This window comes from Amblyomma americanum, chromosome 6 (genome assembly GCF_052857255.1).
Source record: "Amblyomma americanum isolate KBUSLIRL-KWMA chromosome 6, ASM5285725v1, whole genome shotgun sequence".
Lineage (NCBI taxonomy): Eukaryota > Metazoa > Arthropoda > Arachnida > Ixodida > Ixodidae > Amblyomma > Amblyomma americanum.
This window is the reverse complement of record NC_135502.1, coordinates 96,244,592-96,257,278: the sequence shown is the minus strand read 5'-3', so window position 1 is coordinate 96,257,278 and position 12,687 is coordinate 96,244,592.

Here is a 12,687-nt window from a genome sequence, read left to right as displayed (position 1 = left end):
TTGCGGTATAGATTCTAAGAAATATATCTGAATAAACTGGCATAACATTACACAAAATAAATAAAATTAGAGATTGAGGATAATCAGTAGCGCTAATTAATCGGCTTATGAGGATTCAACATGCACGGGGCATCCGAGCTTCTACTATAGTGGGATCAGTTTGTTTTCTGTCCAGCAAAGTTAAACCGAGTTTTCCATATATACTACTGCACCGCTTGGCAGCAGGCTATAAAAATTAGCGACCCATTTCTTTTCTCTACATATACTTAATTAAACAGGCTACTGCGCATGAAAATAACACCTAAAGGCATCAAACTTTATATTTTTTTGCTTAACCGCTTTTAACGGGTTGAAATTCCAGTGCGTAGTACGTTTGCCTTTAATTTTATACTCGCATTAGACTATTGAGACTGCGCGTTTTTGTTTTTTTTCATGCGTATGCTGCAACCGCATTTTGTAATAGCGCCCGACTGGTTTTCCAGCTTTTTCGTATGCTTCCTTTTCGGGCAATAAGCATACTTACGAATAAACGCATTGCAGCCTTTTTTATGGACTGTTCATGGGTATACCGACTCAAATTAGAGGAAAGAAGTCAAATTAAATGGTGAAAACTGCTGTCACGTGATAAACAAAATAAAAGAGCTTATTAGGTTGGAAATGCATTTTACAGAACAATTCCGCAGAGAAAAGAAAACTCACGAAAAGAAAGGAAAATGTTGCAAGAAAACTATGTTGCAAATGAATGACCCATTCATCTGTCGTTTTTTTTTTTGAACTGAACAGATCCTTGTGTATATGTACTATATCTGATGACAAGCTAAGGAACACATACAGATCATCGAATTCACACAAAGTGCAAGGTGAACACAGCGCGAGAATTTGCAAAGGGGTGAAAAAATAACAATAAAGCGTAGCTGACTGTCGGAGGTGTCGCAAAGCTAGGACTAAACTTGAACACCTTCCCAATATGTTGACCTTTAAAGGTAAGCTAAACATTTTTTTTTTCAGAATTCGAAGAGTTTTAAGTGTTAGAATGTATCATGGATCAATTTTGTCCACTGTATCACCAAAAAGCAGAAAACAAGATGTATGCACCTTATACTGACAGCTTGGCGTGGCCACAAAATCACCGTAAAGAGTGAAGGAGGATGTCAGACTGCCAGTTAATGGTTAATGGGATCTCAAGACTCAAAACAGCCCTGTCGCATATGATACACGCCATGGTCGAGGGCTTCAGATTTATGCGCAAGACCTGAGGTTGGTAATGCGCAGTGACATCTCATTGCAAAGAAGCCCTTGAATTTGCCTGCATAGGAATGCTGCCTCTTTTACCTAGATTGAACCGGCGGCGTCTCTCTTGCAGCGCAATTCCTCATGTCCAATAGGTACCGCAAACGAATTCAACGTGTATGATTGGTTTTGGTTTTGCGGGATTTAGCGTCCCAAAGCGACTCAGGCTGAGGGACGGCGTAGTCCTGGAGGGCTGCGGCTAATTTCGACTACCTGGGGTTCTTTAACGTGCACTGAAGGTATATCAGTTTCCTCACACAATAAGTGAAATTCACTGGCAGGTGCTTAGTACCGTTTTTAATTGAGTTTTTAATCACATTCAATATGGCTGTGAACTGGGCGAGTTGGTACTGATTCGTATTTGAACAGCGCAATAAAACAACGGGTCAGAACGAAGAATGGACACCACAAGCGCTGACTCGCAACTTGATTTTTATTAGCGGCAAAGATCTCTTAAATACCAGGAACAGCAACACAAACGAGAGGAAAAAGAAAAGAAAACAAAAGGAAACACAACAGCTACCCATCATGCCCACAACGATGACAATCGGCAAAAGCGCAAAGCTACACATCCTGGCCGGGTAAGTACATCATCTCTTTATCAGTTAGAGTGATAGAAGGGTCTCTAATGCAACTATCTGTTTCCAAGTGGATGTGAAAAGCCTCTAATATTGCACGCGTTAGGCAGTCATTATGTTTCCCTAAGATGGCGGTGTTAGAAAATAGAGGGGTGCATGTACCTTCTCTCCAGTGACGGGCAAGATTACAAGATGACCCATTATCTCGGGACCTCTGGTGCTCACTTACACGAGCGTTAACACAGCGTCGAGTCTGGGCAATATGTTACCCCGCAATTGCACGGTATCCTATACACAACACAGACATTACAGGGCACAAAAGGGCTCTTATGGTTGGTCTGACAGACTTAGTTGACGTAGTTGACTTCTGCGAAGTGATTGAGCATCCGTCTCGCATGCGGGAGGTGCGGGGTTCGATCCCCACTGCCGCCGAGTACCCACCGGTAATACAATGAGTACAAGCTTTCCCCTGGTCTGGTGCTCGGCTTATTTATGGTGAAATGCTTGGGAAATGGGTCTTTGACCCCACCTTGAGAATTTGAAAATACCTTGTGCCATGGCGCTCTTTGGCCATAGATGCCCTTGCGCCATAAAAATTCATCATCATCATCATCATAATCACCAATAACCCGGGAAGGAGCGATGCTTTCAGTATTGATGTGCAAGACCTTTATTATTCTCTACCGCATGGTGAGCTCATGAAGAGTGTTAAAATGTGCATTGCTGATCACAACAATGAAACGGAATTTACTGTGAGGTGCAGTGTGTCCCTTGAGAGCTTCTTAGAGATTTTGTCTTTTTACCTCCGTTCAACTGCCATTGAATGGAAAGGAAAATCGTTTGTGCAGAAAGATGGAGTGTGCATAGGATCTAAAGTGTAGCACCTTTACTAGCCAATATGTTCCTTGCCAGGGTAGACAGATCCATAGACAGTAGATGTGATGGGCTAGTTCTGAGAATCTTTCGGTATGTCGATGATTATATTGTTTTTCTTAAGAAAGGGAACATTATACGTAGGGTGGTAGATATACTGAAGGTTTTCAAAGAAAGCGCTCTTGGCCTAACTTTCACGACTGAGCTTACTAAGGAAGAGGTTCTTCAATTTCTGGATTTAAGACTGTTCTTGGGTCATGTGTGTTGGGAATACTCCCCTCGCTCTACCAAGTCATTCCTAAATTACCAATCGTGCCATAAAAAAATTGGTAAAAAGTGGCATTGTTTTTTCTAGCCTGAAATCTGCCATGAACAAGTCATGTCTGGAAAGAATTAACGAAAGCATTTTGCGTCAAAATGGCCGATTGAAGCCTAGCGGTTACCCCTCTCATCTGATTTCTAGGGAATGCGATAAACTTCTAAGATGGATCAAGAGGGAGGATAAACCAAAACATGAAAAAAAGAAGTTTGTGGCGGTGCCTTACACACAGTGTAGGACATGGTTTAAAGAAGGTGGCGGCTAGATACGATATTGACGTGGTTTTTTGAGCGCCAAGAAAACTAAGAGGTGTGTGCAGGCAGGTGGAAGCGAAGGCAAAAGTAACATCTGCTAAGAAAAAGAGTGGAGGCTGTCTGACCAACCATAGGAGCCCTTTTGTGCCCTGTAATGTCGGTGTGGCGTACAGGATACCGTGCACTTGCGTGGTGACTTATACTGGCCAGACTGGACGCTGTGTTAACGCTCGGGTAAGTGAGCACCAGAGGTCCCGAGATAATGGGTCTTCTTGTAACCTTGCCCGTCACTGGAGAGAAGGTACATGCACCCCTCTGTTTTCTAACACCGTCATCTTAGGGAAACATAATGACAGTCTAACACGTGAAATATTGGAGGCTTTTCACATCCGCTTGGAAACAGATAGTTGTATTAGAGACCCTCCTATCACTCTAACTGATAAAGAGATGATGTACTTATCCGGCCAAGATGTGTAGCTTTGCGCTCTTGCCTATTGTCACCGTTGTGGGCATGATGAGTAGCTGGTGTTTCCTTTTGTTTTCTTTTCTTTTCGGTCTAGTTTGTGTTGTTGTTCTTAGTATTTAAGAGACCTTTGCCGTGAATAAAAATCTAGTTGCGAGTCAGCGCTTGTGCTGTCCATTCTTCGTTGTGTCCCGTTGTTTTATTGCGCTGTTCAAATATGAATTTTTGATTACAGGCCAAAGAAGCCTCCCAGTGGCACTAGAAGCGTATGTAACATCTGTTTGTCTCATTAGGTACAGCCCCCTTCTCATTATCATCAGCCCGACTACGCCCACTCCAGGACAAAGGCCTTTCCCACATCTCTCCAGCGGCGGACACCCCTACCGCCGCAAACTTAATCTCATCCGCTCCCATAAATTTCTATAGACCGCCCTCTACTATGCTTCCCACACCTTGGAATCTAGTCTGGCACCCTTAAGGACCATCGATTATTTTGCCTTCGCGTAACATGCCCTGGCCGAACCCATTTCTTCTCTTGATTTCGACTAGGATGTCATTACCCGCGTTTGTTCCCTCACCCACTCTGCCCGCTTCCGGTCTCTTAACGTTACACCTAACATTTTTCTTTCCATACCTCGTTCCGCTTACCTTAACTTGAGCTGAACCCTTTTCGTTAGCCTCCACGTTTCTTCTCCATAGATGAGCACCGGTAAGATACAGCTGTTATATAATTTTCGACATGCTCGGCCTATAAATTATGGTCGAATAAAAGTCTTTACTACTACTACTAATTTTCTCTTGATCGATACTGATAAACTTCCATTCATGATGTGAGAGAACCTGTGAAATGCCCCTTCTGATGGCAATGTAATTCCGCTCAGGGCCATTAGATTCGTTACGCGTAATCCCGAGCCCTTGACAGCTGTTCAAGCAAACAAATTTCGTTTAGCGACCGCGAGGATTCTTAGATATACTTACAATAGGAATACGTTCACGCTATTTCCAATATCCTGCACTGCGGCAAACAGAAGCATGGAGATGTGCCCTAGAACATGTTATCTTCTTCACCATCGTCAGCCAGATTTCGTCCACTGCAGGACAAACGCATTTCCTATGGACACAGCCATTATTCATGACGAGAACGACGGCAACACGTACGCATCCACAATAGTCTCCCACAGGAGTAGGGACGATCGGCCAGCTTGTCGCCGAGCAGTTACAGTTGCAGGCCCAGTAACGTTTCATGCTGTAACTAAATATTAATAAATTAAAACCTTAATTACTTAAACATAAAATTTATTGTGTGCAGTTTTTCCCCAGAGCAGCTTGGGAAATCACTGCATTTCCCCAATTTGCTTTAAGGTATTCTTTCGTTAATCCTTGCTACTCTTAGGAATTAATGAACTCCAAAGTTCAAAAATCTGGCAAGTACTAGTCGCCGTGCTTGTTTGAGAATTCTTTTGGGCACTCTGCCACGCATTTCAAGCAGAGGATATTCGTGAGAAAGTTTGTCGCCATTACTCGCTAAACCTACGTGTTAAAATAAATGTTCAGAATCCGTTTCAAGCTTCATTAAAGTTGTATAGGATGTATAGTTCCCATTGGAATAAGAAAAAAAAAATACAAGCACCAAACAACTAGCGCGAGATTGTGCCTTGTGACTTTTACAATAGGGGCTGGTGCAACGTCAACATGACTACTGCATTTAAATTTCAATTGGTCAGTTAGTTTTCTTGAGCGACACTCTAAATTATCGAGCTCAAAAAAAAAAACTGAAGTTGCAATGTCCTATAGGTCACTAAACTAAAGTCCCGAGCTGCCAACATGCGGTTGAGTTAAGCGGAACATCGTATAAAGGCTAGAGCCCTTAATGTATCATACTTGCGGCCATGACCTTGTGTGATCTTTTTTAATGTCCGGTCTCGAGTCATGACACACCGATGACTAAATTATCTCGATAAGAAAAAAAAATCCTTGCGCATGGCGAGATTCGAATTACCATCCTTCGCATCCGCTGCCGAGAGTGCAAACAACTACTCTACTTCCTGCGAACGTATCGCATTTCCGCAAACACTCTCCAGTGTCCTAACGCTAGACAAAAAAAAAAGGCAGTGGCTTAGCTCTGGTTAAGCCTGGATATACAAGCGAAAAGCTTCAGTTATGCTTGGTTTGACGTGTCCAGTGTCTCCGGCATTTAAGATTCACTAACAATTGTGGACTCAACATCTTAACCACACATCAGTGACATAAGCAGGAACACTGCGCTAGATGCTTTTGCCTCACCGCACTTTAGGATAACAAAGTTCCCACTGAATTAATTTACTTATCGCAGATGTATCGGCACCGTGAAATGCGCCTTGTCTAACATTCTTCGACAAAAATTTTGAGTATTGAAAAATTGTGAGATACTGTTATGAAAATATTGAATGTAATGGTCCATTCTTCTTATGTGTAGCAAAATCTTTTGTAGCGACAGCTACGTTACGGTAGCATTTCGAGCCTTCAGCGTGGCGGCGGCGCCGTGGCGATGGCGGTGCCGCCACACTGTCACGGGGTTGGTCACGTAGTGCGGAGCAGCTACTGGCGGCGCGGCGCCGTGGCTGAATACGTGGTTCGTCACGTGGTTCGTCACGTGGTTGGGCACGTGACCAAGTTCCACTCGGCCAGCTGTAGCTATCGCGTCACTCCAGGTTTAACCAAAGCTAAACCCCCGCCAATTTTTTTAACACGTTTCTATCTATCGTATCGAGCAGTTAATACTGCCATAGAAAACCAACGGGAGACGTTTTGAACGACAGCAAAAACGTTAATAGCAAAAAAAAATGCAGGAAAGCCATGGGGTGGTCCGCGGATATATTGAGTGTTATACTGAAATCTTGCATAATATGAAAAAATTGCGTTCATAAACTGTGTCCAGCTCAAAAATGCCTTTGCCCGGAATTGATGGGTATGAGCGAGTATAAAGACGCAGTATATAGGATACATAAGGGAATAGTTATTCATTAGCATCCATTCAAGCCCAGCCATACGGCTACAAAGGAAAACTATGCAGATTTCACAGAAACTTCGTAGTTGAAGAAAATTCGTCCTGAGCGAGTGATCGAACTCGGCACAGCTAACTGCCCGAGGCAGTCACTCTATCAACTAAGCTTGCAGTACCGCCAGCAGATGTCAGCGTGGTACCGAACTTATCAGCAGCTCAAACTGGGAGTGGTGTAAGTCGAGTGCACTTAGGGTGCAGCAACCATCAAACACAGAGCACTGCGATCTGTCGTGAACTGTGACCAAGGCGGACGCATCGCTCCTCAGCTGGCTGAGGCTGGCTAAGACCACTGTAAACTGCTTTGTAATGTTTTTTATTTGATTTTGGTCCTGAATCCTTCCTTTGTACACACTGTACTGCCACGTGACCAATTTCCCAGTTGTGCTGAAATTGTAGTAGAGTTTTTTTGTGTTATTATTTGCATGAGTTCTTGAGGATTATTTTCAGACATAAATTGTTTTCCAATATCTTATTTCTTTTAACCTACTGTTACCATAAATTCCGGTACTATGTAAGCTGCCTTGTGTTTACCTTGGGCAAGCCTTCTAAATTTTAAATTCACGTTCACGCCTTTGTATCCTTTTTCCGCAAACTCCTACGTTCCCATGACCTTGCATAAGGTCGGCTGTATGTGTAAAATGAATTAATAATAAATCATCATTTAATCACTAGACTTATCTGTCGTCGTCTTCGAATGAGAAATAAGCCGAAGCACGAGAAATGCAACGCACAAAAACGCGCGAATCTTGCCACGAGAAGCGAAGAAGACGTTAGGCCTCCGTCCGAGATCCTCTTGGCCCCAGGAACGCTCCGGCCACAGCGACTTTCCAGGCCCCCTTCCGATCCTTCTCCAAGAAATCGGACCGAAAGGGCGATGCAGGGTAAGGCCAATTCTGAGTACGTCCGTCCGCGCGCATCGTGGTGAAGCATAACGCATTCGAGCGCAGCAGTATACGCCATCTGAAGGGAGTCTGCAGGGAGCGGGAATCGACATCACGGTTGAGGGGGAAAAGGTACACGCTACAGCCGCCACAAATCATCATTTAGCTGGTAAACGCGATCGGTGAAATGCCTGCCTGTCTGACACGCGCACTTCCACGGCCGCTGGGTAAAAAGCGCGTTACAGTTGATTTTTTTGCGGTTTAGATTTTAAAAATAAGGCGCTGATTGTATCGTGAATGCCGCCTTCACGGAATGTTTATTCGGCTCGGCGGACACAAGATAAGGACATAGCGGTCAAATTTATTTAAATAACTAGCCAGGTTTCGTTAATTATCTTTTTAACTCTTCACTTTAAGCTGCATATTGCAGTCCCAATATTGAAGACTGTAAAGAATCAAAGCTAATACAGTCTGCAGCATGTCCCTAAGTGCAACAGGTATTGAGATATTCGCGGTTGAATGTTCAGCCTCTTCGGATCCGATTCGGGAACTGAACGCTCAGAGTGCGTCGGAAATACCATCCACGATACTACGTAAGAGATTGACGAAATGACGACAACCGACGGCACCGAGGCTATAGCTGCTTCTTGTCCGAGTCAGGGCGGAAAGGGAAATCTTGCGCGTTATCACCGTGCTGCTTTTTCGAAGCCGCTGACGGCAGGAAACGTGCCTCCAAGTTCAATGCCAGTGACGAAAAAAGAGCGCGTGCTGCTCACGGAGGCAGTGACTGCGCTCTTCTCGAGCGCCTGCATGCCGCAGTAGCAGCTATAGCCTTGGTGCCGTCGGTTGTCGTCATTTCGTCAATCTCTTACGTAGCATCGTGGGCGGGATTTCCGGCGCACTCTGAGCGTTCAGTTCCCGAATCGGATCCGAAAAGGCTGAAAATTCAACCGCGAATATCTCAATACCCGTTGCACTTAGGGACATGCTGCAAATTGTATTACCTTTGAATCTTTACAGTCTTCAATATTGCATTGCAATATGCAGCGTAAAGTGAAGCGTTAAAAAGATAACGAAACCATCAAACCTGTTTAAATATTTTAAGCGCGTGTACACTTAACAGTGTTAAATCTCCTCGATATAGGCGGCGTAGGTGTCTGGTGTGAGCATTTGTTCTTTTGTCATGTATATAGGAAAACACGAAGTGTGCGGGGGCCACGACAGCAGCGTCCTCTTTAATCGTGACTGTTAATGACACTCGTTTAATGCTCTTCTCCCCCGTCTTTGGCGCATGGAGTGAAATCGTGAGTGTGTCCGTGTAGAGCGCTCGAGCGGCCCTATGCAGAGCAAAGGCAGAGAAATTGTAGAGGAAATCAAGGGTCTCACAATCAATATTTTCACTCGAACGTGGCAGCATAGACCTGCAAACAACGAAGGTATTACATGCACCGTACCCTAGACAGAGTAGCTGTACTAAGATTTCCCTGTACTTGTTCCGCAGCATCCCGCTCTAGCGCTCAAGACTGCTTACGTCTGTACGCTGCCTTCACTATTGCATTGTATTTATCGAGAGCAATTCGGGTAGTAGGCGTGTTGCGCCGCTTTCTGAATGCTTCCGAAAGTTTCGAATGCTTGCGAGATACATTGTAGAACAGCTACAAGTCTGGAAGTGCTAGAAAATTTACTTAGGGAGTGAACGATGGTCTCTGCGTTGACTGGTAAGGGACGGCGCACGCGAGTATTTTACCAAAAGCAGCTGAGCATGCTCGTACCGCCTGCTAGCCGGTTCCCAATACTAGACCGATCTCCTTCAAGCTTGTTAAAGACGCAGCTCTGGTGTTACTTAAGTGCAGCCGTCTTCTGAAACCCGCAAATTTCGATTAGTTGCCAGCTGTTTGTAACAGACATCCACGTGCCAATGCAAATGACTGCTGAGATACACCACTTGATCTTCTGCGTGGTCAGAGGACAAATCAGCTTAGAGCTTGCGAAGGTTCATTTGTCTGGAGGAATTGACAGAAGCTGATTAGTCTAAAGGCACAGTCGGCAGCAGAACTTTACGGGGCGCGCGTGCACCGAAAAAAAAAATGATTGTAGCTTCGACGTCGCGATATAGCTGGATGATATCGATACATATAGAGAGACCACGCACGTCTCATACTTTAGTCATTTAAGGCGACTGTCTTGAATGACTGTGACAGCATATTCTTTTTCCCGCGCACGAACATCCCGCAAACGTTTGTTGCCGACTGTACACTGGCGAAAAGGGCCTCACAGGTCCACCATGTAGAAAAAGGGGTTCTTTGCACGCCCGTTCAATACCGGGTTCAAGACTGGCAGAGTTTTTGGGATGAACTCGAGCGTTGCAGCTTCCATTCCAGAGGAACCAGCGAAGAGCACGGCGAGTGCACCCGACGCCGTGGCTGAGCAGAGTGGCACGGCTGATGCCCAGAAGGCTTCTGCTGACCGTGTCAGTGAATCGGGAGCCTTGAAAGACTCCTCTTCGGCATCGCGTCGTAGTAGAAGAACCAAGAGCTCCACTTCGCGCGAAGTCAGCAGCGGGCCGGGTTCTCGGCGCGCTAAACAGGTACGCTGGCAAAGCCACGTCGAGAAGCGCTATTTGTTCTGTCCTGCGGTTGCCGCGGTGGCTCAGCAGTTATGGTGCTCAGCTACTGAACCGAATGACGCGGGTTCAATTCCGGCCCCGCCGTGGTCGCATTTCGATGGAAGCGAAATGCTAAAGGCCCGTGTACTGTGCAATGTCAGTGCACGTTAAAGAACCTCAGGTGCTCGAGATTATCCGTTAGAGGGTAGAGGTGATAGAGTGGAGTGGTTGTAGGTGGCGCTTTAGACCATGCGTTTTAGACGTTACCAATTACGGACACAAATGGCATTTTTTTCTCGCTTTCATTTTGCAATCCAACATTGATTCAGAGCCCACGCTCAGAAACTTGTTTTCCACAGGAATTCAGTTAGCATACGAAGGTTGGCGCGCCATATCGAAATGATTCAAAATAACTAATCGAAAATTACTATGGGGATTCTTAAGTCACCTTAAGAGTGGAATGCGATAGAATTAGATATCACGTTTTTCTCAGGTTCTGTTGCGACTTCTGTGTGTTTTTTCCCTCCTCAGTGTAGAGGTCTGTGATTGGTTCGTTTTAGGCCACGTGATCTAGCGGCGTGATAAATTTTTGGGGTCACGTTACTTTGTAACGTCACACCTCTCGAACAGTCAGCGAATTTCGTGACACCGGACGGCCCCAGGTTGACCCTGAAGTTGACTCTAATGCTATCTAGGTTGCTGTCTAGAAACTGTAGCTCACAACCCTGTGGGCAGGGTGGAATGACGTCACAAAGTCTCGTGACCTCTCTCGACCAATTATTCATTTAACTGCCACGTGCCACGGTGGGCAGCTCGCTCCCAATCCGTGGCCATATTTCCACCTGCTACGGTGGGCAGGTTGTGATTTTGCTTCTGATGTGAACCCTAAAGCTTCCGCATTAAAAATCATCAAAAGGTAAAAACGTTCATGTACTGTTAGTGCGCGTAAAGATCCCGTGGTCGTCCAAAATAATTCGGAGTTTTCACTACGGCGTCACCCATGTGACGCTCCATGACTTTAACCTCACATACAATACCATACCATACCATACCATACCATACCATATGGCACTGTACCATATAACACCACACCATATTATCAAAATGATTCACCGATAAGGATGCCCACAGCCTCCAGCAGCAGCTCTACAACTGCATTCAAGTTAAATCGGGATAAACTCAGTCCCTCTGGCTCGCCGACAGCGGCGAATTAACCTCCGAATGGCGTTTTTTTTTTTTTTTTTGAAGGAAGCAGTCGAGGTGGCGAGTGAAGCAGCAGCCAAGGACGTTCCGCAGCCGTTGCCCACAAATCCAGAGCCAATCACCGACACTGCCGCAGCTTCCAAACCTGCGGAGGAGGCCAAGAAGACCGAGCCTGCGGCTGAGCAGGGTCAGGGCCTTGCAAACAATGCGCGCAGAACTCAGTACGACTGCAAAATGATAACAAGCGAAGCCGCCGTCATCACACTAGTCTATACGGAGTAGTGTAGACTAGTTAGCAGGCACATAGTGTGGTGGTAACGTTTCGTGACCGTTCTGTAGGTTATTAAAAGTAGCATCGTGAATTGTGTAACGTGCGAATGCCCTCTTTATTCTGCAAGCCATCCTGCGTTGCTTAAGGTTCAGATGATGCATTATCTACTTCTTCGAAAGAAGTACCGTGAGGCAATGCTAAGTAAATTATTCAAGGAATTTTTGTTTGTATCAGTTTGTCTTGTTTGACACATGTTGATAACTCCAACCGACCTGCGTACAGAAGGGCGGGGGTGTGGGGGGAATTTTAATAATACACATAGCCGCCACGTTTTGAAGCTTTCGGAAATTTAAGGGCATAATAATAATAATAATAAGGAGGGAGTGAAAGAAGAAAGGAAGAATAGGTGCCGTAGTGGAGGGCTCCGGAATAATTTCGACCACCTGGGGATCTTTAACGTGCACTGACATCGCACAGCACACGGGCGCCTTAGCGTTTTTCCTCCATAAAAACGAAGCCGCCGCGGTCGGGTTCGAGCCCGGGAACTCCGGATCAGTAGTCGAGCGCCCTAACCACTGAGCCACCGCGGCGGGTAAGGGCATAAGCGTGAACAAGTATTTTGGGTGTGATTATAGTGTGTGTGATAGAATACTTAAGGATATTGTACTGCTGTGTTCCTGCCACCTTGCAAACAGAAGCATACCCACAATGCGTCGCATTGCTTAGTTAGGGCACCTTCAACTAGAAACATTATTTTTTCGAACGCGCGTGCAGCTTTTCACCAGCAGTCATGTGAAAAACAAACGGCACAAGATATTCCAGGGAACGAGGGTGCGGGTAAGCTTCGTTGCAGCACCAGCCAAATGGTAGGGGTGGCAAGCTACTATATGCCACCAGCTAATTTCAA